Genomic DNA, 26,504 nt, shown 5'->3' on the forward strand with positions numbered 1-26,504 from the left:
CAATTTTTTTTGTTCCTCCTTTAAATTGTTTTTTCTAACGAAAATAAATCGTAAATATTACGTCGAAGAATGAGATGTTCAAATTTTATGTGCTTGTGTCATTTTTACCGCCCCTGTTTTATATTCCCCAAAATCAGTCATAGGTGAGTACTCTTTTGTATACTGAAGGGGGGGGGGGGGTATTCCGGTGTCCCGGTTAAACATTTCAGAAATCTGGCAAGCCTATTTAAATACATCATTTGTGGCCGCAAATGAAGGATAAGTAAAAAATAAAGTAATAAAAATCATTTACAGAAAGTGGTGTTTTTCCAGAATGCAGAACTTTAATCAGAAAATAAAAAAAGTTTGTAACTACATCCTTTTACGATCCGTAAAAATTATGTTGTGGTGTGTGCAATACTACACCACAAACAAAGTTATTATAAAGGATAGGACGTTCTTTATGATAGGATACTTAACATTCTTAGACGATTGAAGAGATTCCAGAAAGTGCAGCGGGAAAAAAACAATTGGTTTGACAAAAGCTTAAGAATAGTTGTTTTTTCCGTCGCCAGATAGCGCTGCAATAAGGGTTTTCTTTGGCGAATGACGCGCCGCTCTCCGCCATGTTTAGTACAAGTATTGTCTGCTCGAAATGCTGCGCTATGTAAATTTCTAGCTTTCCCACGGAATACAGGACATGAATTCTTTAAAGAACAGATTGATTTTTTTTTCTCCTCGTATTTTCAATTAAACAGAGTGAGCGCCAAGTCTGGCAATCCGGCGCGGCGCCAATCGTTTCGTATCGTCATAGTGCTTACAAAGAAAACCTTTTTCTCAAAAATTTGTTCATGAAGATAGAAAACAAACAGATATTTGTGATTTGCTCATTGAATTTCATAATATAATAACTAGCTTCTAATTTTTTCTACACAATGTACTGTGGTATTTGGCAGGGGCGGATACAGAAAAATCTTTTGGAGGGGGCACGGAAAATTGGATTACCCCCCCCCCCCTGCCTTCGATGTTTCATAACAAAGTTTTGACGATTTTATTTTTAAATGTGCGTGTTTTTTATTTATTTATTTTTATTATTTTTTTTGAAGGATTTCTTAAGGTCAATGAATTTACTTCTAAGTACTACATGAATATTATGTACTAATATACTTTGAGTGTGGACGGAATACATCTTTAACGTTTCAAGCCATTTAAATACTAAATCCAATATAATGTCACCAAGATGCTAGACAATGAGCGGCTTTACCTAGGAACATTGTTATAATGATTATAACACGAGGGCAAGGTTATTAAATAAACCCATACCTTTCTTGAGCTTTTTAAAATTAATTCAATCATAACCTCATAACATATATAAGTTTCACTGACGAATTCAGAAACTATTTCTGTGTGAATTTCAAAACAATTGCTGATTTGTTCTTAAAGCCATGATACAGTTGAGATAACATATTGATACTACATGCCGTTTCTATTAAAAATCGTGGTTTTTCTAAGAAACTACCACATGATTTCTTTCATTTTGCATCTTTTATTAGCTAAAAAAGAAATCTATTACTTCGCAAATAGGTTCCTAGATCAAAATGACTCTTTTAGATGCGCCTGCACATTTTCAAAAAAAAAAAAAAAAAAAAAACTAATTATTGATTCCATCAAAGAAAAATTAATGGACGAATCGCAATAATGCGGTCTCTTGAATTTTAAGCCAATGAGTTAAATGTATTCTGCAACTCTGGGCCTCTGACTCCAGTAATACTTCTTCAGCAAACAAAAATGCTTTTATTCAAAACATGCTGTGCGTGTGTGTTTTGTGTTCTTTTTAATTAGGCTACGTAAAAAAGTGCAAAGGAAAGGTCAGTTAAAAAGTAATAAATAAAATAGTGAAATTTATTAATCCTTTGCGTGCCCCCCCCCCCCTAAAATCCGCTACTGATGTTTGGGACAGAAGATGGTTGTTCAATCACGAACCTTTATTTTCAGTTTCTTTCCGCGTCGCAAGGGCTGCCATCTAGCGATACGTTATCAAATCCAATCTCTCGGCCCAAACTCCAGGTTTTCTATCGAACGACTCGCCCTCTTAAGCGGCCTCGCAGCCCTAGCGAGGCCATAAGCTTGATTGTTTCCTCCTCTCTTTGCTCCGCCTACGGCGGAGACGTTAGGCTAGCTTTTGCTATTATGATTCTATGGAGATGATCATTTTTCAATGAACCTTGGGTAAAACGATATACCACAAACCGTGTACGCCCGATTAAAATTAATGTCCAGTCCAGTCCAATTCGAACGACTCAAATGGCGAAAGAATGGATATCTACCACCTCTAATAAATGAAGTCTACCGTCTCCAATGGAGTAAGGAGTTTAACAGTTAAATTCCTCCAACCTCATACCTTAGCATAAGATCGGATAGAACAAGAATTTTTAAGTAAGTAATGCTAAAAAACATTGTAAGAATCGAGCTTTCTTTATTTATACGAGTATTTGTTACGGGTCGAAAAAAAACTGTTTGCTTTGATCCCAGCTCTACAGGGTGATTCTGAATTCATCATCAATATTTGGTGGGGAGGTAGGGAATAGGAAAAGAACAGTATTTCACATAGGAAAGCATGGGCACAAACGAACGCATGACGGTGTAGAGGGTGGTGTGTGTCCGCATCTCCCATGAACGCGCATAGCTGTCTGCCGTGTGCAGCCAGTCGTCATTCGACAAGGTGACTTCGCAGAAGTAACATGAACCGGTACACGTTTCAAGAACTTGCAGATATGCATCTAACTTACGGTGCCGCAGGAGAAAGCTGTCTTAGAGCTAGGCAAATGTATGCAGAGCGCTACCCCAACCGGCGCGTGCCACAGCATCAAATGTTTTCACGTGTGCATCGACAACTGTGCGAAACTGGATCATTTGCTGGTATTAATGTTGATCGAGGCAGGCGCCGATCAACACGGACAGTTTCAGTCGAGGAAGCTGTCCTACAGTCTATCGAAGAACAGCCAAGTTCTAGCACACGAGGTATTGCTCGCCAGTTTGGAGTTTCACAATCGTCAGTGTGGCGGATACTACACGAGGAACGTTTACATCCTTTTCATTTGCACACAGTGCAGTTACTGGAGGCAGAGGACTATCCCAAGCGTGTTACTTTTTGTCAGTGGTTCATGCAGAGAACAGCCGTTGATCCCAATTTCCCAACGTATGTTCTTTTCACAGATGAAGCGTCCTTCACTCGTGAAGGTGTCTTCAACACACACAATTCGCATGTGTGGGCTAATCAGAATCCACACGGTACGAGAGTTCGAGCTGCGCAACAACGCTTTGCCGTCAATGTGTGGACTGGGATCGTCGGCGACTGTTTGCTGGGACCGTATTTACTACCATCCCGTTTAGATTGCGCAAACTACCTCATATTTCTTCAGACTGTGTTACCGGGTCTTATGAACGAGGTTCCTGCTGTTATTCTCCGGCGAATGTGGTTCCAGCATGACGGCGCTCCAGCACATTTCGCAAATGATGTGCGTTGTTACCTGACCAGAAAATTTGGAGCTCAATGGATTGGTCGCGGTGGACCGGTTTGTTGGCCACCACGGTCACCGGATTTATCTCCAATAGACTTCTTTGTATGGGGTGCCATGAAAACCATGGTGTACGAGACCCCTGTTGCCAGTGATATGGATCTTGTAGCACGCATATTGGTTGCCGCCGCAAACATCCGGGAAACGCCAGGCATATTCCAGAAAGTTCGGTTGTCCATGCAACGTCGTTGTGAGGCATGTAATCTAGCAAATGGTCAGAATTTCGAGCACCTCTTGTAAGTCTGTACAAAAGATGCACAAATAAATGTTTTTTCTCTTAATACTTTCTTCTTTTGTTTTCTTTCCATCATTTAACCGGATTCATATTGCCCTACTACATGACGTCTGCGCCCATGCTTTCCTATGTGAAATAGTGTTCTTTTCCTATTCCCTACCTCCCCACCAAATATTGATGATGAATTCAGAATCACCCTGTATTCTTTATTTGCATTGCACATTTCGAAAATAAATCATGGAGTCTGAATGCATGTATGTAGTGTAGATGAGGGGAAGAGCTCGATATCGTAGGCATTTGGTGATTTTTTCAAACTTCACCAAATATTTTGGCTCCAAACCCTAAGGTTTTTTTTTTTTTTTTTTTTTTTCGGTCTTCCGATGTAATCAAAGCGAAAACGTATCATTTTTTTTTACTCACTCTTCGGGATAATGAAATCAAATGGAGATTTTGACACTTCAGAAGTGAATTATTGGCAAAAAAATATATGTATATATATATTAATTTGAATTTTAGGCATCTTGAATTCAAATTATGTTTTTCACGTGTGTGTTTGTGTAGGCGCATGTGTGTGGGTGCGCGTGTATGTGTGTATGTAGGCATGTGTGTGCGTGTTGTGTATGCAGTGCTCAGTGGCGGATACAGCCGGCGGGCAACCGGGCATTTGCCCGGTGGGCCGGTCATGCTTCGGGCCGATCATCTAACAGCAAAGTATTTCGGTCCTGTCTACGTCTACTAACAGCAAAATGTAAATTTTGCACGCATGTGTTTAGAATAACGCAACTTCGCAAAACACAGACTTAGCTCCTCTTTACGCATGGGCTAAAGCTTGAGGGTGGAGGGAGACAGGGCAGTCACTGAGAGGACTGGGGAGGGGGAAATTCTGAAATAGGGCTGCCCAGGACCTGATTACCACACAGGCTGACTAGGCCTGGGATCCCATGTTCCTTAGGGGCCAAAATTTTTCAAAGAATTATGCATAGCATTGCAACGATATGAAAAATACATGTATTAAAAAAAAATATGATTTATTAATTGGAAAAAAAAACTTCTTTAAAGAGGAATTTTTAATCATGCAGCCAGAAACGAATTTTCCTTGGTCACGATTATGACGCTGCCCAAAGGGGATTCATAAATGCACATAAGTGATTGATACATAGTTGTGTGATTAGACAAAGAGGTCCCCAAATGTTCATTCGTGCTTTAAAAATGTAAATCAAACACTGCATAGTCTTCGGGGGCCTCCAAATTAATGTAGGCCTAAAGTCTCACTCTCAGTTAGTCGGGCCCTGGGGCTGCCAATATATTTTTAGTGGTGTAATAAAAAATAAATAAACAAATAAAAAAACGGGGAAACCTTAGCGGTCGTAAGAAGTTAAAATACTTTTGGTCTCTTTGACATTTTTATTTATAAATGACAATTCACAATATCTATAAAATGCAACTTACAACAAGGGCCGACTTGAGGTCGTGTCAGCTTAGAATATGGGCTCGGCTCGGAAATGAACTCGTACAGAGGATAAAATATCCTAATGGTCAAAGGCGTAGACGGGGGCATGTGAAAAAAATTGACCTATGTCATTTTTTCCCCTTTTGCTCTAGGCGACCCTGTATATAACAATTGGAATAAAAGGGACAAAATATTTTTTCCGTAAAATTATTTTTAAAAAATGCAATTCTATAATACCATTGAGGATCATGAAAGACTCTATACTATTAAGATTATCAAATCAAAGGCCGCCGAAATGTGAGTTTAAAGCATTTTTTGACGAAACAAAGTATTCTCGCTGTACAAACTCACGGTTTCGGGCCCCTCAGTTTAAAAAAAAAATAAGTAGATAAAAACCAATGTTGAAAGAATTCTGGTGGACCCCAGAACCTCCCCCCCCCCCTCCTTATATCATCGAAGATCGTGTAAAATTTAAATTTTGGGGCTTTAATTTTGAATAACTTTATAAGAGAACAGGCGAATCCACTCCCGCCATAACATGGAATTCCAGTTTCGAAAATTTACTGGAGGAAAGCACTCGAACCTCTCCCATTTTTTAAACCTTCCCAAAGATGGTCTAAAACTGATTTTAAATTAACCGTATCAAAAATTTTCTGGGAAGGTGCCCCGTCCCCTCCTTTCTCTAGACATCATCAATGAAGAACGTTTTAAATCTCGTTTTTATTGCTTCAATTTCGAAAATTTTCATGGGTGAGCCTCCTGAAAACTCCTTTTCCTAACATCACTGAAAGTCAGCAAAAATTTCGTTTTTGGAACTTAACTTTCGAGTGACTGCCGGTGCCCTAGTCTTTACCAAAAAAGGTTTTAAAGACTTCAATTTGAAAACTTTCTGGTGGATGGCCTCGGAATATATCTCGACTTAAAATCATCAAAGATCTTCTAAAACTGTGTTTTCGGAGCTAATATTTTTTTTTAAAAATTTCAGAGGAGGGCCCCCGGAACCGCTCTTCATAGCATATACTCGAAGATAATTTAAAATTCTGTTTTTGGACTTCCACTTCCGAAAAATTATAGCAGGAGAAATCGTGAACCTACGCTCCCTTAACATCATCAAATATTGTCTAAAATTGAGTTTTAAAACTACAATTTCAAAAAATTACCGGGGGAGAGCCCCCCGGAACCCCCTGTTTCAGACTCAATGTTAATCTTTCCATTTAGTTTATATTGCTAATACTTTAATGACTCCCAGAAGCCAGAAAGCTAAGTTCACTCTCTCTCTCTATCTCTCTCTCTCTCTCTCTTTGCATTGATACATGCGTTTGACAAAAAAAATAAATAAGGGGCTGCCAAACTCGTACCCGACCCCTCCCACCAGGTTTTTGACCTCGTATCGAGTCTGAGGTCGTCAGGGTATGGCAGTTTAAAAAAAGGAATGTTTATGATAGGGCCACGTAACGTATGTTTGTGTCGAGGGAGCCATCACGTTCTAAGACGGCCTTTTATTCTTTCACCCATGAACATCGCTAGATCTGTTTCATAAAACAGGGCAATTAAGTTATTTGTTATGACTGCAGAAAAGGACATACTAGCCAAGCAGTGTTATCATTACGGAAATATTCAATCAAGTTCCGGGCATTATAAAAATACTTAAATGAACAATTACAATCACAATTTTCCCCCAAAATAAGGTTTAGCTAATACTGTATCAATTTGTTCACCATTAAAGCGCAGAAGCGTCCCTATCTGTTAAATTTTGTTTGAATAAAACATATTTAGTTGTTAAGAATAATTTATTCATATTTAAGTGATATCCCAATCGTTAGGTAAAATTTAATATCTAAAAGAGTTATGGGGCCGCTACATCTCCTAATGCCAGGGCCGATTTTTTCAACCAATCCGCCACTGGCAGTGCTATGTGTGTAGGCGTTCATGTGTGTGTGTATGTAGGCATATGTGTTTTTGTCTGTGTGCAGGTATGAGTGTGTGTATGGGTGTGTTTATGTGTGTGTGCGCGCACGCATGAGTGTGTGTATGTGTGTGTAGGCGCGTGTGTGTATGCATGTGTGTGCAGGATATGGACGCAACCTTTAGACGATTTTCGCAAGAGGAGCAGCATCGTGAGGCCGGTCGACGCGACGCGACGGCGGTGTTGGCAGAGGGTGCTGGTGGGAAAATAAAATGATGGGAATTCAAAACAGTCAAATAAGAACTATAAGCAATCGTGATTGCTAAAAAAAAAAAAGGTTTTTTAGTGAGAAACTGACAAAACTTTTCAAAATCGCTATTTCTCTCACTGTAATATAGCTGTGTCATTATTACACAATTTTAATCAATGAAATAATTGTAAAAATGGGTTCAATTGGGAATTAATCCAAAAAGAATGCACTTTTATTTAAAAATTTTTGGAAAAAATAGCTAATTTGTTCACTTTTTTTGTAAGTCTAACTATAACACATAAAACAGAGAAGAGTAAGTAAAAAAAATCTTTTTCACTTTGTTCAGACACAAGAGAGAGAGAGAAAAAAAACCTCTTGGGTTTAACACCAAAAAATTTGGCAAACTTCAAAGCTAGGGATTCGGTTGGGTTAGCTAATCAGAGTATTTCAAGCTAACCGTATCTAGTTCAGGAGACGTGGACCCACCACAGCAGTGTGAATCATATTTTCATAGGTGGATTACGCCACCGGTTTTTTAACGTGGTTGTCTCCATTACAATGTAGAATATACACTCATCACAGAAATAAAAATTAATCTTAAGTTACGAAAAAAATAGTTTCCCAAGATAAACCGTATATGCACCAGAAAAAAATAGTTTAATCGAAAATCGGCATGCTAAAACAATACATTTAGCCTAAATCCATGATATTAACCCATTAATGCCGGTTTCGAAAAAAACAATAAACTGTGATAATTTTATTAGTATTGTTTACATCATGTAAGGACGAATTATAATTTTTTTCCCGGTTGGTATATTTTTGTACCAACCGGCATGAATGGGTTAAAAAAAGGAAATATCCATCTTAATCAAGGTAAAAATATGAAATAATTGACATAAAAACTGATTATATTTACTAAAAGCCGCACGGAAAAAATGCATTTAATCAGCACAAAAAATGAAATAAATGATATAAAAATAAAAAATCTGGTGGAAAAGAAAATAATTTTACAGAAATAACCTATTATTTTCACTATTCAGATATTTTAAAACAATGCATTTTAGCCCAAAGATTTGTCGTTATAAAAAGTATTCATTTTAATCAGCGCAAAAAAAAAGACACAAAAATAATAAATGTGGTGCAAGAGAAAACAATAGGGAAGTTGCAACCTATGTTCATATTTTGGCTATTGGATATTGTTAATTGACCCTCAAAACTAAAAAATTCACCATCGCCGAATTTTAAAACACCGTGGTTGATTTTTAATGAATTTTTAAAAATTCACGCGCAAAAGTGCGCGCTTCTGAAACGTCACGAGCCTACGTCACAGGGCGCGAATGGGCAGCCTTCCGCCGAAGATCCCTTGTTTTCGCTAGGAACATTTTGAGCGCGCTGATATATTTATTTTTTAGAAATTCAATAACCCTTTTGAACACACTATGGAGGCCGGATTCGTTAAAGCACAATCTAAATACTCTTCCTCCACTAACACCAATGAGATATTCGAATATTTTCGAGAGGATGAGAGGTTTAATGTCCCAGAAACGCGAGGACTTAAAAGCGAGGAGGAAGCCTTTTACGTTTCGTCTTCGAAGTCGAATGCGTGACCTTCGCTTCTTCCCTATCTAAGGCTCCTATATAAGGGGAGCTGACTTATCCGACATTTTGGTTCCAAAATTGTCGGGAGAAAAAAATAAACATTTGTACAAAAGCCTCATTACAGAAAAATGGTGTCAAAGCTTTAAGTGTGTTGCCCGATTGACGTTTGATTATTTTATTCTGTAGATGAAGACAATTTAATTAATACAAATTAAAAACAAATAAGGTGTGAAAATGAGGTTTATTACCGTAAACATTTCTCGATACATTTTTGCTGAATTTGAGAACGAAGTTATCTTTCTAAATTTACCTTAAGGCACATTTTACTCAACTTATCATCAATTAATTTACGACTTAGCAACCAGCGAATATTATAACGTATTTATAAATACTAGAAACGAGGTTGGATCCAATTCTGCCTTGGAACCAAAATGTCGGATAAGTTAGCCTGTCTTTTTCAAGGAGCTCTACCCCTATCGGAAGAGGGGATGACGTCACTTCCTATGCCATTTGACGTCACAAGAGCTTGAACATTAAAAATTAATTTAAAAAAAAACTACTTATCGTATCGCAAAATTTTTTTCACCTATGATGTTCATACATATTACTCTATCATATAAAAATAAAATTGAAATATCGAAAACTTCCCTATCGTGAAATGTTTCACACCCTTTACTTTCGGAGAGTCTTGGACACAATTCACAGAACATTACGCCTCAGTTCATCTAAAAGAAATTATGGATCAAAAGATGGAACAAATTTATTTTCAAAAAGGTTAGGATACATGTCTCTTGTTAAACGTAACAATACATTTCGCAACCTCATTGTTTACGGCTCGGAAAGTTAGAACACCATAAAAAATTGTTTGGAAACACTTTCATAATGACTACCAGTTTTTGAAACATTTCAATGCTCGAGAAAATCCTACTTACAAAAATTAAAGAACATATTCATAATCATAACCTCATCCCTGATTTCCAATTTGGTTTCAAAGAAAACCCCTCCACCACCCACCAACTTGTACGTATGATCAACTTCATTCAAGACGATAGTAACAATGATAAATTCACAACAGGTGTATTTTTTGACATTGCAAAAGCTTTTGACAGAGTATGGCATGATGGACTTATACATAAACTCATTTTACTCGAATTCCCCAATTATATCATGCAGCTCATCCATAGTTATTCACACAAACGAATATTTCAAGTCAAAATTCAGGATTGTTTATCTAACAAACACAAAATTATGGCTGGGGTGCCTCAGGGGTCGGCTATCGGACCGACCCTCTATAACCCCTATACATACGACTCCCACCTAACTTGTCCTTTTGCTGATGACACCAGTATTCTCACCAGTGACCATTGCAGAGGATTTGCAAGACATAAACTACAAAAGTATGTCAATGTGATACTAGATTACCTCAATAAATGGCGCATCGCCGTAAATTCCAACAAAACCTAAGCTATATGCTTTTCCAACAATGACATTAAAAAATATCCCAAGCCCATCTACGTTCGTGAAGATTTTATACAGTATTCCAAAACTGTCAAGTACCTTGGAGTCTACCTCGATAGGGATCTCACATTCAAGCCACACTTAGACAATGTCATCAAAAAAACCAACACTAAGATCGGCTACCTCTATGGACTGTTTAATAAGATCAACACCCTTAGTACTAAAAACAGACTTCTACTATACACGACCATCATTCGACCTGTTCTCGTTTACATAATACCTGCTTGGGAATACGCTGCTGAAAACAACATCGCCAAAATTCAAACCATCCGAAACAAGATTTTGAGAAAAATATTCAAGGCTCCTTGGTATGTATCCAACGCTACCCTTCACAATGACTCCGGAGTTAATTACATTAATGATTTTATCATTGATACCTTAACACATTTTTTCACGAAACTCGAAAATCACACCAACCCATTAATTCGCGAACAGGTGTTGTACACCTTCAACTCCGGCGGAAAAAATCTTCCGTCGGACTCTATGTTCGTTCCCTACACACTTCATTCGTCTTCTATACTAGGACTAGCAACCCTAGTATAGCTGGTGACTTCGGTCACCAGCTACAAACTGCCAGGTCTGGCCTGACAGTTTGTTCTCTCCTAGTCATGGCATCGTTCATTGTTATTCAAGTATTATCACCTATCCAAGTATTTTATATTTATTCGGTATTTTATTCTTATTCAACTCATTTTATCCATTCGCACCACATTTAACTCATGGTGTATATATGTAAATAGACTGGCCCTGAAACGACTTCTTTATTTGTTTTTCCTCCATCCCCCCCCCCCCTAACGACCTCACTCAAGTCAACTCCATCACGTCTTTTCCTTCACACTAAGTATAAGATCTTCGCTCTGGCTCATTTTATTTGCGATCTGTATCTGAAATATTTTAGCTACTTATATATATATATAAGATCCGGCTCTCACTGTTTAAATAATTTGTTACCTCAAAAATTATCGTCATCACCCCTTCTCATTTCCGGAGAAGGACGTAGTAACAGATCAGGTACGGGACAAGCGTCTTTGGGTAGGACAAATCTGTTATGTTAAAAACTTAGTCGTTTCTCCTGATCGCCGGATACGGAAAACTGGATTCTGGCTCATTTTTCGTGTGGAAAAAGTGGTTTAAAAAATCAATTAAAACTTAATTAATATATTTCACGCTTCTAACAATGAATTTCAACAATGGAAAAGAGATAAAATTAAAATTGTTGAGTTTCGCAAACTAAAAAGCGCTTATAACTTTTTTTCTAGTGGATTTAGGTTATTGAACCTTGGGCACCCTGACAATTTTTTCGTTAGTAGTGTTTTTTAAAAACCTTTCCAACCATATCAAATTCGAAAATAGTTGGACCATCCGTTCTCGTAGAAAGAACCATTTAGGACGAAAATGCGTTTTTTATTAATATCTCCGTAAATTAACGTTCGAATTCAAAAAAAAAAAAAAAATATTGATGAAACTAAAACTCGGCAATAGCTACCGAACAAAAAAAGAATGAAGGGAATCTGTTCAAAAACAGAGGAGAAATCGGTACCAAAAGAAAACGGCTTGCCTATTAATGTATAAAGATACGAAATATATGCGAATTTTTGTGAGGATGTTTTTTTATTCTTTCACGCAAAAACTACTGAATAGATTTTAATGAAATTTTACAATAATATAGCTTATACATTAGAATAACACATAGCGTACTTTTTGTCCCGTAATGGAGGCAAAACCCCCATAGGGAGCAATTTTCATATAAATTCTCTAATATGGGAGAAAAAAAATACTTGCACATATTAACGTTATATGTCCATCGAAAGCTCTGATTTCTCTGCTGAAGATGGCATCTATTAGAAATTTCTAAGTAGTATAAAAAACGAGTGATAAGCTTTTTAGTTCCATGTTCGAAGGCTTTCCTCAACTCAATACAGTATTTAGTGCAACACCTCAACTCCGTGTCGATAGCGGTAAATGTTGTATTATTGACTATTTTTGCTTTTCGTCTGACTGTTCAAGGCCTTCCTCAATCAAGTCTTAAAGTAACGTTTTTTGCACAAGATTGGCAAATAATAGATGGTTTTGGCTGATTATTTTCCATTTTAATGCAATTAATGAGCTTTCCTTTAATTTATTTGTGTTGACTACCTATTTACTTATTATCCACTTGATTAGCAGGAATATCGCTAAGCTTTTTTTGCGGAAAGAGTTCAATAGCTAAGGCATTTGGCAATTTTTTCAACTGTCGCTGTTTTTGAAGCTAAAGACTACTCAATACGCTTTCTCGGTTTTCACCATGTATCCGAAATATCGCCATTAAAAGAATCTTTAAATCTTTTGTTAACATGTAAAATAATCCCAGAATTAAATCATTAAATCAAGAAATTAGAAACATATGAAATAGAAAGAATTAAAATTTACCAATTCGGCAATTTGAGAAACAACTCAGCTACAGATGTTGAACACTGAGCGCTAGCGGAGTAGAACAAAGAAAAATTATCTTTCTCTTTTGATAATCAATTATACTGTCACAGAATTAAATTATCCAGTATAAAATATTGTTATGGCCACAATGAAAATGTAGTTCCATCAAGAATTGATGAATAATCAAATTCAACATCGTGGAAAGTTGCTCATGGCTTGCATTAATTTCTAACGTTAAATCGTTACTTTTCGGAACTTGGGCCAAAATATTCACTCAAGACTTAAAAAATTCATTTTAAAAGAATAAAAGAAAAATAATATATACGAACAAAAATTACGAGACTTATAATAAAATTCATACGTTTCAGCATGTGTTTGTTTTACCCTTTTCACAGTGACGTTACACAGTGACTGCAGCCTCCCTATTCTTACTGGAGTTGCGAATCTCATCTCATCTCATTATATTTTGATCAGGACTGGGACTTAGTCCCATTTACCTGACGTGGTGGAAGTTGGTGGAAAAGAACCATCTAGCCAAAAGACTAACCTATGGAAAAAGAGAGGGGGGGGGAGATGAAGCTATGGTCCCGTTAGGGCGACGAGACCGCTAATGAGTTCCTGGAGTTGGTTGAGCTGCTGCTGCTGAGCGTGGAGTTGGGCGAGGGCCTGCTTGATGATCATCATTATTTGAGCGGGGTCAGGCTTTGGCTGGGTGGCAAGTTGCTGTTGCCTGAAAAAATGAACTATCCGTAGATTGTTTTGATTCAAAGAACATCTGCTACACAGCTGCTGTCAACGAAAGCACTACTGTGGCAATGTATCCAAACAGTTCATATTTTTTGTTTTGCAAGTTCAAATTTAAATTAACAAGGTGTTAATTTCTCCTCTATTAGTTCCTAATACCGCTGATAGATGGCAGTAATATTGGTGATCCTAGCACACAGAACCCCTTAAGGATAGCAAATCCTCAGATTCATCACGTGACTGTGAAAAACTAATCAGATTTCGCTGTCTGCATGCAGGACTACTGTGCTCTCCAGTGGTTAATATTCGAACAGAAAAATCTGTCGTTATTTTCCAAAGAAGATAACGTCCTTTGAAGGCTTTCGAGTGGGAAAAAAAAAGAAAATGAAAAATTTTGTATCGTGGCATTCTTTTTTCAAATGAAGTAATGAAAGGAGAGTACGTGCAACCCTAGGTAGAGCAAATCCTTACGTACGTCATATGACTGTGGAAACCAATCAGATTGCGCTGTTTAATGCAACACTAAAATCATCCTCCAAAATGCGATTTCATTTCGGGGATGGGCGAATGAATACCGGATTCACAGATCCCAATATCTCACGCATATTGGCGCATTCCAAATGCCATTTTGATTAAACCACGCCATCTAATGCTGCTTTCCATTTTCTGTTAAAATTGTCGTTTCAGTACAGCACAATTTTCGAAACTGCCAGTATTTTCTGACATTATATTGCATATACTTAAAGAACAAAAACCCTTTCATTGAATCCGGTTCTCGTAAAAAGCGCATCATTCTCTTAATTCGCGACGTGCTACTTTTTGACACTGAAAGTGTGTAGAATAAACAAAAAATAATAATAATAATAATAATAATTTGAATTTTGACATCTTGAATTCAAATTATGTTTTTCGCAATCACGAGTGTGGGGGGGGGGGGGGGGAGATATGTGTGTGTAGGCATGTGTGTTTGTGTCTGTGTGCAGGCATGAAAGTGCGGGCAGTTTTGTGTGTGTATGTGTGTAGGTTTTTGTGTGTGTATATGTGTAAGTGTCTGTATGTATGTGTGTTTGTGTGTGTGTGTGTGTGTGTAGTTGTACATGTATGCGCGTGTGTGTAGGACATGGATGCAACCTGGAGACGGCTTTCGCTATAGGAGCAGCAGCGTGAGAAGCCCGCCTGTCCATGGTGATGGTGCAGAGGGTGGCGGTGGGAAAAATGATAGGACATCAAAACAGTCAAATGAAAGCAATAAGCAATCGTGATTGCTCAAAAAAAAAAAAAAAAAAATTACATTTATTCAGAAACTATTTTCCTTACATTATTTTTCTTAATAAATTTTAAAAATGTCCGATTTTGAAAACAAAGCGTGGTCTTGATGCCGTCACAAATGATTCACTTTGGCGCATCTTTCTACTACGTTTCCACGTTATGATAATCAAGAAGCGAATTAAATATTGCGCTCTACGCTTGCCAGCAACCATATCATTGCTAATACACGAGAGTACAGATGCGAATAAAATATTTTGCTCTGTGAATGGCAACACTGAATGGCATTTCATCATTTGTAATGTCATCGGCAGAAATGTAAACAATGAAAGCGCAGCGATTAAAGTAATTTTTGTTAAATATTAAACTTTAACAAATTATTTAAAAAATGGTCAGATCTATGTTTTTAAGCATGCGCTTTCAGAAAAAAATAATTTTAAAATTTTGGAAACGACCCCTTTTGTTTGCGGGCATTCTTTAAAATCTGCAAGAAGAATATTGTTGTGCCGTGTATGCGAATTAAGTTTCCCATAAGAAAAGGCGTTCTGTGATCCCAGTATGTCATTTTCATTTAAACCGTGCTTGTGTTTGTTAGAATTTTAAAATTTGTTTCTTTTGATAACTTGCATGATTTTTAATGTCGAAACTGCGACTCAGCTATGCTTGAAAATTTCCAGTAATATTGCTTGCATGCGTATGAACCGCTTGTCTGCGATTCCAAAGGAGCCGCTTGCTGTTCTACCCGAAATTTTTCTCGTCCTCCAAGGTTAGGTGGTCACGTGGTCATTGCAGCCAATGAGTGCGCTGTATTCTCTTTCGATGCAAAAGTGTGGCTGTATATTAAAATTTCGCATCCGGGATAAGCAGATGAATACCGAAAGGACCGATCCCAAATTGTCACGCTTATTAACGCATTCCAAGTGGTCTATTTGTTTAAATCACGCCTAATTATGACGCATTCTTTTCCATTTTGTGTCAAAGTTGTCGTTTCAGCAAAACACAACTTTCAAAAATCCCAGTAGTTTTTGGCTTTGCATAGCATATAACACAAAAGAACAGAAGTCCTTGCTATTATCAACTTATTGCAATTATTATATTACTCCTGACGTGAAAGAAGGAAATATCATTATCCTCCTGCGCGATGAAGAAAATTTACATGCGTAATATCCGCATTTCATCGAGTGCTAATCAAACTCGTTGTAGCGCCATCTACTGGGAGAAAATATAACTGATTCGGAGCGTGTTTTAAAAATGTGTTTTTTATTTATTTATTTATTTTTTTTTTTTTTTAAATCGCTGTTTTGGTTTCTCTCATTTTTCCGAAGTATATTTCAGTCCTCTAACGATCTCAGGTAGGGAAATATAGAGCAAGGTGAAATATATAAGACAAATAACTATTTTCAATATAAACAAATTTGTTCTGAAAATTACGATACAAAAAGATAGAACAATGTATTTATTACAAAACTTGCATTGAATCATTATTTCTTATTTTTGGCAGTAATTTTGTACCGTGAATAAAAATTAAAAAAAACCTTTTTTCTGTGTTTCAATGTCAAAAATAAAATATTTTAATAATGAAATATTTTCTTTTCGATTATTAAAAATGTTTTTGATCAGATAAATGAGTAAACAAAAGAGTTAATGAATAAATAAAAAGGATAAGAAACAATTTACGAAAAAATAATTAAATAAGTTAATCTATGCGAAAATATAAATGAGTGGATAAAAAAGTGAATGAACAAAGAAATAAGTGAAAGAAGGAATAAATAAGGGAATTATGAGCAGTTAAGTGATTTGAAAAAAGATTGGATTAGTAAATGGTAATTCTCATTTAATATTTAAAACATAAGGGTTACCCGAATGAAAAGTGGACAAATAGGATAAAAGTAATTATTTTAATGTAAATCAAATGAAATCGCCATGAGCGTTGAAACACAGGTCCCAGCGTTGCGGCAGCAGGTCGATGCTTTTGCTGTAGAAAGATCGGGGCTTATTCCTGAGGATGCCTTGTACGGCTTCCTTCGCTTCATCGTCCGAATGGAAACGTTTCCCCTGTAATTCACTCTTAAGTGGGCCAAAGATGTGGAAGTCACAAGGTGACAAGTCTGGACAATACGGAGATGAGGGAGAGGGTTTGCTCTAAAACGTGTTGGCGTGTTTGTGGATGATAATGTAAACCATTCCTTTACTCAGGTTGAGTCCATCACTGATTTCACGGATCTTAATTCCTCGATTAGCTCGGATCATTTCATTAACGAAGGCATCCTTGATGATCGCGGTGTTTGCTTGGCCCGGTCTGGGCGGATCCGATGTCGTTTGCTACCCTTCTCGAAAACTTTTACACCACTTGTTTACAGCCGTACGACCTAAGCAGTTGTAGCCATACACTGCCACCTTCCGCCGACAGATGTCCCCACTACGCTCACCTTCCGCAACCAGAAACCGTAATACCGCGCGTTGTTCCGATCTGGACGCATCCATGAATAGCACTTTGCGGCTTTTCGAAAGTTTGTAGAAATTACTCAATTTAGCTAAAACATTTAGGAGATAATAACCTTACATAAAGTTAAGGTTTGCACCTCTAATGATTTTCAAAATTATGTATTTTAGCTTTCCAAAAGAAAAGTTCAAAAAAATTCGCTTTTTTGCAATTTTGGACATTTTTTGGTCGAATTATTACCTTGAAGATATTACTACTAGGAGGTTAATATATGTACTGGGTGATTATAAATAAATTTTCACTTTCAAAACACTGTAAAATGAAACCACTGGTGAGAATGGCGTTAAATTTCAACAGAATTTTATCGAAAAAGGGGGAAAACGTATGGCAGAGGAAAAATAAATAGTGGGAATTTTCAGTAATAGAAGACGCTGCAAGTTCCTGAAGATGAAATCAATATATATGCCCACGACTCATTGAAGTTGTTTTAAAAACGCCGGGTACACATTCAAGAGGTTTTGCAAGACATAGACTTCAAAAGTATGTCGATGTGATACTAGTTTAACTCAATAAATGGAGTATCGCCATAAATAGAAACAAAACCCAAGCTATATGCTTTTTTCAAAAATGCCGTTAAAAATATCCCAAGCCAATCTACGTTGGTGAAAATTTAATACAGTATTCTAAAACTGTCAAGTACCTTGGACTCTACCTCGATAGAGGCCTCACATTCAAACCACTCATAGACAATGTCTTAAAAAAAGCCAACACTAAGATCGGCTACCTCTATGGATTGTTAAATAAGACCAACTCCCTCAGTACTAAAAACAGACTTCTACTATACACGACCATCATTAGACCTGCTCTCGTTTACAGCATACCTGCTTGGGGGTACGCTGCTAAAACCAACATTGTGCCAAAATTCAAACCATCCAAAACAAGATTTTGAGAAAAATACTCAAGACTCCTCGGTACGTCTCCAACGCTACCCTTCACAACGGCTCTGGAGTTAATTACATTATTGATTTTATCATTGATACCTCAACACATTTTTTCAGGAAACTCGAAAATCACACCAACCCATTAATTCGCGAACAGGTGTTGTACACCTTCAACTCCGCCGGAAAAAATCTTCCGTCGGGCTCTATGTTCATTCCCTACACACTTCATTAGTCTCCTTTACTAGGACTAGCAACCCTAGTTTAGCTGGTGACCTCGGTCACCTGCTCCCCTTCGTGGGTGCTGGTACAAACTACCGGGTCTGGTCTAACTGTTTGTTCTCTCCACGTCATGGCATCGTTCATTGTAAATAATGTATTATACTCTTATTCAAGTATTGTTCTTATTCAGGTATTTTTATCTTATCCATGTATTTTATATTTATTCGGTATTTTATTTTTATTCAACTCATTTTACCTATTCACACTACAATTAACTCATGATGTATACAGTACTGGCCAGAATGGATGACTCACCACAAAAAAACTGTGATGTTTATGAATGCACAAGTATAATAGCATTTTACTAAATGTTTATTTTATGGGAATGATTAATTTTTTGTTATATAAGCACATTATACATAAATGACTGAGAAAAGGTTCAATATTTGGTGTGCAAACCTTTTTTTTCAATACAGCTTGGATACGATCAGGCATGGAAATACATAATTTTTGGCAATAGTTTGGTGTAATTTCTTCAATCCGCAATTGTTTTATAGTTTCTCTTAAGTCCAAAAGTGAGGAGAGGTTACAATCAGCAACTTTGCGTTTTAAAATTAACCAGCAGTTCTTGATTGGGTTTAGATCTGGGAAATTTCTTGGCCATAGCTTAAGGATCCGAAACCCCTTTTTTGCAATACATGTCGTAACAGATTTGGTCTGGTGGTAAGGTGCTCCATCATGTTGGAAGTGTGTGCACTGGTTGATACTCATAAACGTTGGTAACTTCTCTTTTAGTAGATCGAGATAAACAGTTCCATTAATTAATTTATGTGCCTTCAGGCAGGAACCACAGTTCACATCTTCCCTTGGCACAAATGGCTCCTCAGATCATGAGTTTTGCAGCATTTTTAAAGGTGGGAATACTGTAGAGTTAAGTCTTTTTTATTGGGAAGTCGTCTTATGTTTCTACAAAATGAATAAAACTGTGATACTTGAGTCTCGTCAGAAAACATCACATATTTCCATTGCTCCGCAGTCCACCCCTGATAATTTTTACAAAATTTCAGTCGGTCAGCAATGTTTTTGAGAGACAATTTAGGCTTCTTGGTAGGCTTGTAGGACTTTAAATTGAATAGCTTCCTGCAAATTGTCCTTTGACTAGGGACATTATTATCTTTTGGTAAACCAGCTTGGATTGCTTCCGCTGATTTTCTGGGTGACTTCTTCGGGGCCAAAATTATGGAATCATCAATGCGCTTGCTTGTACTCCTGTGACGACCTTTTGGCTTTAAATATCCATAATTTCCATTTTAAAATTAGTTATAGACTTGGTAACTGTCTTTTGTGCCAATTGTAATCGGGCAGCACTTCCCCGAGCACATTTACCATCTTCTCTCAGAATCTTTACTTGTGCATGCATTTCTCGTAAAATTCTTTTATTATGCATTTTGATATTATTTTACCCTTCGACAAAAATTTATTCGTCAATACACGGCAAACACATCTAATTAACTGACCAAATGCCAAGCCAGAACACCATCACTTTCACTGTCGGCCAAAATGAACATCTGGCGCCAATACGTTAGTATGAATGGAAAAAAACAAGTGAGTCATCCATTCTGGCCAGTACTGTACGATTACATATGACTAAACTGTTTTCAGTACCGGTAGTCACAATAAGAGAGTCAGTATTGCACCTTAACGTAATGCAGATAATGGCCATAAATCTCATTAATTATATTTACATGGTTGCCAGCCTTGGAGAAACAACTTGAGGAGCATCTGGGGTGATTTTGAGGAGCATTCTGAAATTTTGCGGAGCAATTCGGTATTTTTTATAAAAATCAATAGAAAAACTAAACCTCTTTTGTCTAAATTTGTTTATGAGCTCTGATAACCATTTCAAGCAGCCTCATAAGAATAATTATTAAAAATTAAAAACACTTCAACAACTCTAAACACTATGTCATATTACTTTAAACAATGTGTCATACTTTGAGTGTAAGGGTTTAATTTTCATATTTACATGCCTAATAAACTAGCGAAATATAATAAAAATAGATTGAATTTTCTTAAAATTCTTGGTGAGCCTGGTCGAAATAAAGACCAAACGGGAAATGCGGAGCAAAATTTCCTCTTTACGGAGCTGTGGAGTTTCGGTTTTTTTTTTTTTTTTTTTTTTTTTTTTGCGGAGCAGTTGGCAACCCTGTATCTAAATCAGTGACCCACGGTGTTTGGGCAGCTTGTGGTCGGCTATGTATAATATATTTCAATGGCCCACCTACTAATTTAGTTTCAGTATTTATTTTCAGAATTTGCTGGCCTTTCGTTTATTACTAACACATCAAACAGCATTACTGCGTTTGTATGTAATAGCGATTCATCGGAGAAAGTATTTTAGATTTCTCATAGTTTCTGTTCGTATTCAAAATCATATTTCGCTCTCAGTTATGTTTTGTGTTGAGCATTGATTTTCGCTGTTATTTTCAAACTTTCTTTACTGTTGGGCCAGAGTGATGATTATAGCGAATCTGCATTCATTCGCCAAGCTCGTCAGTGTTCCCAATGAGTTGCTATTGCATTTTCAGATTAACAGTCCAAGCTTGCCATGTTGTGTGGTTAGGTTATTTCCAGAGTCAGATAAAAATATATAGAATCTGCGCACGCAAGTCAAAAGTATCTGCAAGCGAAAAATTGTCAAAACTTGATCGAGAAAAATTTTAATTGAGAGATGTATCAGAGTATTTCATGTAAAAACTAACTGCTTTCTCAGTGGGTTAAAAAAATATATTTTTAAGAATTTTTTAACAGTAAATCTGTCTTCACGGGCGGCCAAGTTTAAAAAAGGCCCTGTGAGAAGTAGAAGGCTGCGGCCAGACTTAGTAACAGTAGTTTTCCCCTAACCCCGTAGCAAACTACAGGATTGGGTTCAACAAATAATCCTGACAAGAGACTGCATTTCTCGAGCAACGGAGCTTTCGTTATTTATATATGTTCCTGGTTTAAAAAAACTGGTTGCTTTGAACTGACTTTCTATTCTTCAGTTCAAGTTTACTTGTGGAATTGTTCGAAATAATTCATTTATTTTCACGCACTTTATAAGATCAATTTTTCTGGGTAGAGGATGATTTTTGGAAAAATCAGTACAAGATGATAGAAGATAACTGGAGTCTGAGGAAAAGGTGGAATCTATTGAAAGAACTCGACACAGGTAGTCCGGAACTTACAGTCTATCACAAAGCTCCAGTTCTTAAATTAAGGGAAAATCCGTGAGAAAATCCTATACAGTACTACGGTGAAAATTATAACTTTAAAAATTCAGAACTGGTAAAAGTTACGTTAAAATATTTGTCAGTGATGGCAACTTCTGTCCCATCGGAAAGAGTTTTTTCTCTGACTGGTGAGATAGCGAAACGTGAAACGCGCTTCTTGGGAACAAAGTAAACAAACTTCTTTTTCTCCAAACTGTCTACGCCAAATATTGAGGGTTACTTATCGACTTAACCTAACAAGTCGTCCCTCTATTACTTACGATTTGTTTTTAATTATGTAGCAGTAACAGTACAACGCATATTTCTTGCTCTTAATAGTAATTATTAGAAATAATTTTGTATTTTTAATTTAACTTGCACAACTCTTTCTCACCATTCAACAGACGGTAAGTGCTATGATACATTTTTTCTTAGATTCTTTTTTGATGTAGAATTAGTTTTGATTTCAATCAGTTTGAAAATATGTGCAAATTACTATAACTAATTTGTATTAATCGTTACATGTCTTAGTATCAATTTTCGGCCTATTTAGTGCTTAGATGTTGCGAAATTAATCCTATTGAACTGTATTCATGATTTGAGGTTCAGTATTTTCAATATATTCGTCGGGTTCGTATTCTTTTGTATTGCTTAAATTAACAAATAATATATGTGTATATCAGTGGTTTACCTAGCGTGGATGACACTCAGGGCGGTAATTTGTGGTGCTCCCCGCCCCCACACAGACGAACAAAAGTTTTAGTGTTCTATGTAAACATGAATTTTATACATGATTCAGAAACAACTTACTTTTAGCACGAAGTTAGTTCGCTAAAGCACAAAAGAAAAAAAAAATACTTTTTTATGTAACTTGCCCTAGCCGCCTATGTGCAGGGCCACCGCGAGGTCAAAATTGAGTTTTGAAATTGATCGCATCTCAATTATTTAAATTTCAGGGGAAAATAATGGGATTCTGTGTTTTGGTGCGAGAGGAAGTTACCACCGTTAAAGCGGGTTAGAAAGGTTTGATGGGTGAGAATGATATAAACCTTAAGTTTGACGTAATAAGCGTTCGTAGTGCATTCTGGGCTAGCTCAGTTTCGAAAGGAACTATTATGCAACCTTCTCTGGTGATGAGAGAGTTGTTATGACTGTCAAAACGGCCAGTCAGACGAATAACCTGGGGATTGTGAATTTATTTGTTGTGAGCAACTGGTGCTACGTGTTTGCAGGTAGCTCGGAAATTCACGTTGGTGGACTTACAGTGCAGATGAAATCACAATTTCGTAAGTGCCTTTCGCTTTAATATTGCATAAAAAGAAAGTTTTCCCTCTAAATTTCATCCAAAAGTAAAATATTTTGATGTTACTACAATTACAAAAGCGTTAAGTGTACAATTTGGAGGGTGGGTGCTCTACAGTAATTAATTGGAATTTTGGAGGGTGTCTTTGGCTATCAGGGGAAAAAGTCCCCAGGAAAAATCACGGGTGTAGATGCAAGTGAGTTTGAAGTTTCAAGAATGTTGCAGCGAGGTAAGTTTTGGAAGTGGCCTGAAAAAGCTAATAAGATTTGGTATCTGTCTTCACAAATTATGAAGAAAATAAAGCCTTTGTTTTATCTCGATTTTATGATGTACCTGACTCTCCAAAGTTCAATTTTCAGCATAGCTTACATCTAAAACTCTCCCGTTAAATTATAAGAGATGCAGAGTATGGTACAAACCACCAAAATCTATATGAAAACGCTGAAACATGTGCTGTGCCATTCTAACCCGCAATGAGAGGGTGAGAATAGCTCAAAGAAAAACTGCTCTGGAGGGGGGGGGGGGCGGGTAAAGTTCCAAATAATTTCAGGATCTGAATCGAAATCCAAGATCCTAAACTATAATCATACCGCAACTTCATTTTTTTTTTCAAATGAATCTAGAGTAATACAGTCAGAAATGTACTAAAACTGTACCATAGTCACCCTCTTCTACGATACTAGGTTTAAGTGTTGACAATATGATTCTAGTGCTGAGTATCATAATCACTCAGTGTTAGGAGGGTAGGGTGGGGTTCTAGTGCACAGAGTAGTATACAGGCGTCCCTCGTAATAAACCCCACTAAATTGACCCGTGAAATAAAAAAACCCCGTGTTATAGAAGTACCCCACGGTACTTCTATAACACGGTTTCGATATTACACGGACCAAATTTGCGATTATTATAGCACGGTTTCGATATTACACGGTACGAAACTTGAATTTAATGCTTCACGGTTTTGATATTACTCGAATATTACACATATAAAAAAGATGGAATTTCATTCTTGTGTAATACATTCTGTAAACGGTTGAACTCTAATGACTTTTTACTTTGTTTTTATGAAACTTGGTTTCGTTATAACACGGTACACATCCCTTGATTTACGTTATTTCTGAGTCTCATATAACACGGTTTCGATATAACATGGAACACGGATTCGATATAACACGATACATCTTATATATATACAACCTGATATTTCTCATGCACATACATAATTAATATTAAAAATAAGTAAAGATGTTATTTTAAAAAAGTCTCGTATAACACGGTTTCAATACTACATGGAACGAGTTAACCGTGTTATACGAGGGGTGCCTGTGCGGTGCTTTAGCCGCATCTGATTATTGAATAGTGGACTGAGCTTCCAGCGGGAAAAGGTCACTGGTTCTTCACCGAACGCTGTTCACATGATCGTCACAAGTGGGACATGTGTGCACACGACAGAAAAAAACAACAACGAGTCCCCCCCCTTCTCGTCCTCAATCTTTGAGCAAAGCTATTATCACAATTCCATCCTAAATTTTTGGTCAAAACCCCCCTTTTTTTTGTTCTTATAATAGGTCCTAATGAGAGGCTCATCAAGGGGGTGGGTGGGGATGAACTACTAAAACACCTGTTTTTTTTTTTTTTTTTTGTCATGCTGTCAATCCTAATATAGTAATAAATATACATTCAACACAGTTGTGCCCATCCCCTTGAAATACTACGGAACATCCCCTCAAAAGAATAAACGTCGATAGTGTACTGAGAGTGTAAAACAGCACTTTTTAAAGTGAATGAGAGAGGATGTATAACACAGGGTCGGGGGAGTCAGTTTCGACGAAGGTTTTACAGAACACATTTCGCGTGAAATCTATACGATCGATAACATTTGATTTCATTCGTGATATTCTAATGATTTTTGTTACAATAGGTTATTTAAATGAATGGGGATGCTTTAAGGCTTGAACATGAGCGAATGTAACAGATGACTATCTTTTAAATGAAAGAAAAAAATAAGTTTATCGAGAATACAAGAAAATAAAAAAGTACATTATGTATTGCGAAAAGAAAGCTACTCCTGAAAGCTATTGTAAAGACGCACATATTCATATGCATTACTGAGAAATATTTGTTTTCAATATTTTAACTAAAGAATATGTTGGACTGACCTCACATGAAAAGTAGCGCCAGCTGTTGGAAGTTAAGGAAAAATGTATTATGGGGGGAAAAAAGCATAATGTATTATAACAAGAAAACAACTCTTCAAAGCAATTGTGAAGGCATATCAGTTTCTCTGAAATATTACTTTTAAAAATTAAACCAAAATAAAAACCTGATTTAGTTATGTGTAGGGTGCATCGCACCAGTTTTAAATTTGAATCTGCTAAACATGAAAAATGTACCATATTCTTTAAACGATAGCCACTGGAGTAGATAGAAAAGAACGAAATAAAGCAATATTATTCAGCAATATAGGTTACAAATGGAGCGGATATTACCAATAAACGCCAAGTGAGTTAGATAATACAAAAAACATCAATTAATGATACCAAATAAAGGTCATCTTTATAGAAAAAGAAAAAAAACAACAAATTAGTTCCTATAGAATGCAGAATTTGAAATGAAAAAAAAAACCCTAGTTTTTTAATAACATCAGATTTTGTATCTTAAAAGCCTCAAGCATTGTGCCATGCAGTGTACAATACCTCACCCAAAGGCATTGCGAGGACGAAACGTTTTTCATTACGTGATAACAGTAGGGGAATGCGGAACAAAGTGAAATAGCGGGGAAAAGTGAAATGGTGAAATATTTACTATGCTTTTGGCACCACTTGTCTAATAACATTTTAACTTTACAGTAACACATGTAATCTATTCCTGTTAAGAAAAAATTACCTCTGAAAATCAAAGAATATTAAATAACAAGCAACTTCCAAAAATTGATACTCATGTTCTAATATTTTGATGCAAGTCAAAAAAATTTTTTGTTACAATTAAATAATAAAGTGCATGCTATTATTATAAGGTTTGTCCAAATGAAAAGTGGACAGGTGCGATACCGTCAGAATGAATGATTCGATTACAGCGCCACTGTGAGGTCTGCATCTCAAATGCCGTTGAGCAGGGATATCTGTTTGCAGTAGCGGAAACTGAACGAAAGGAAAATCGTGCTATCCATGGATGCATGAGCGTAGTGAGGACATCTATCGGCGAAAGGTGGCGGCGTATGGCTACAACTGTTTAGGTCGTACGGCTGTAAACAAGTGATTTAAAAGTTTTCGAGAAGGGTGGCAAACGACATCGGATCTGCCGAGACGGGGCCAAGCAAACATCGCGATCACCAAGGATGCCTTCGTTAATGAAAAGATCCGAGCTAATCGAGGGATTAAGACCCGTGAAATCAGTGACGGACTCAACCTGAG

Source organism: Uloborus diversus, chromosome 9, assembly GCF_026930045.1.
Source record: "Uloborus diversus isolate 005 chromosome 9, Udiv.v.3.1, whole genome shotgun sequence".
In the NCBI taxonomy this organism is placed as follows: Eukaryota; Metazoa; Arthropoda; class Arachnida; order Araneae; family Uloboridae; genus Uloborus; species Uloborus diversus.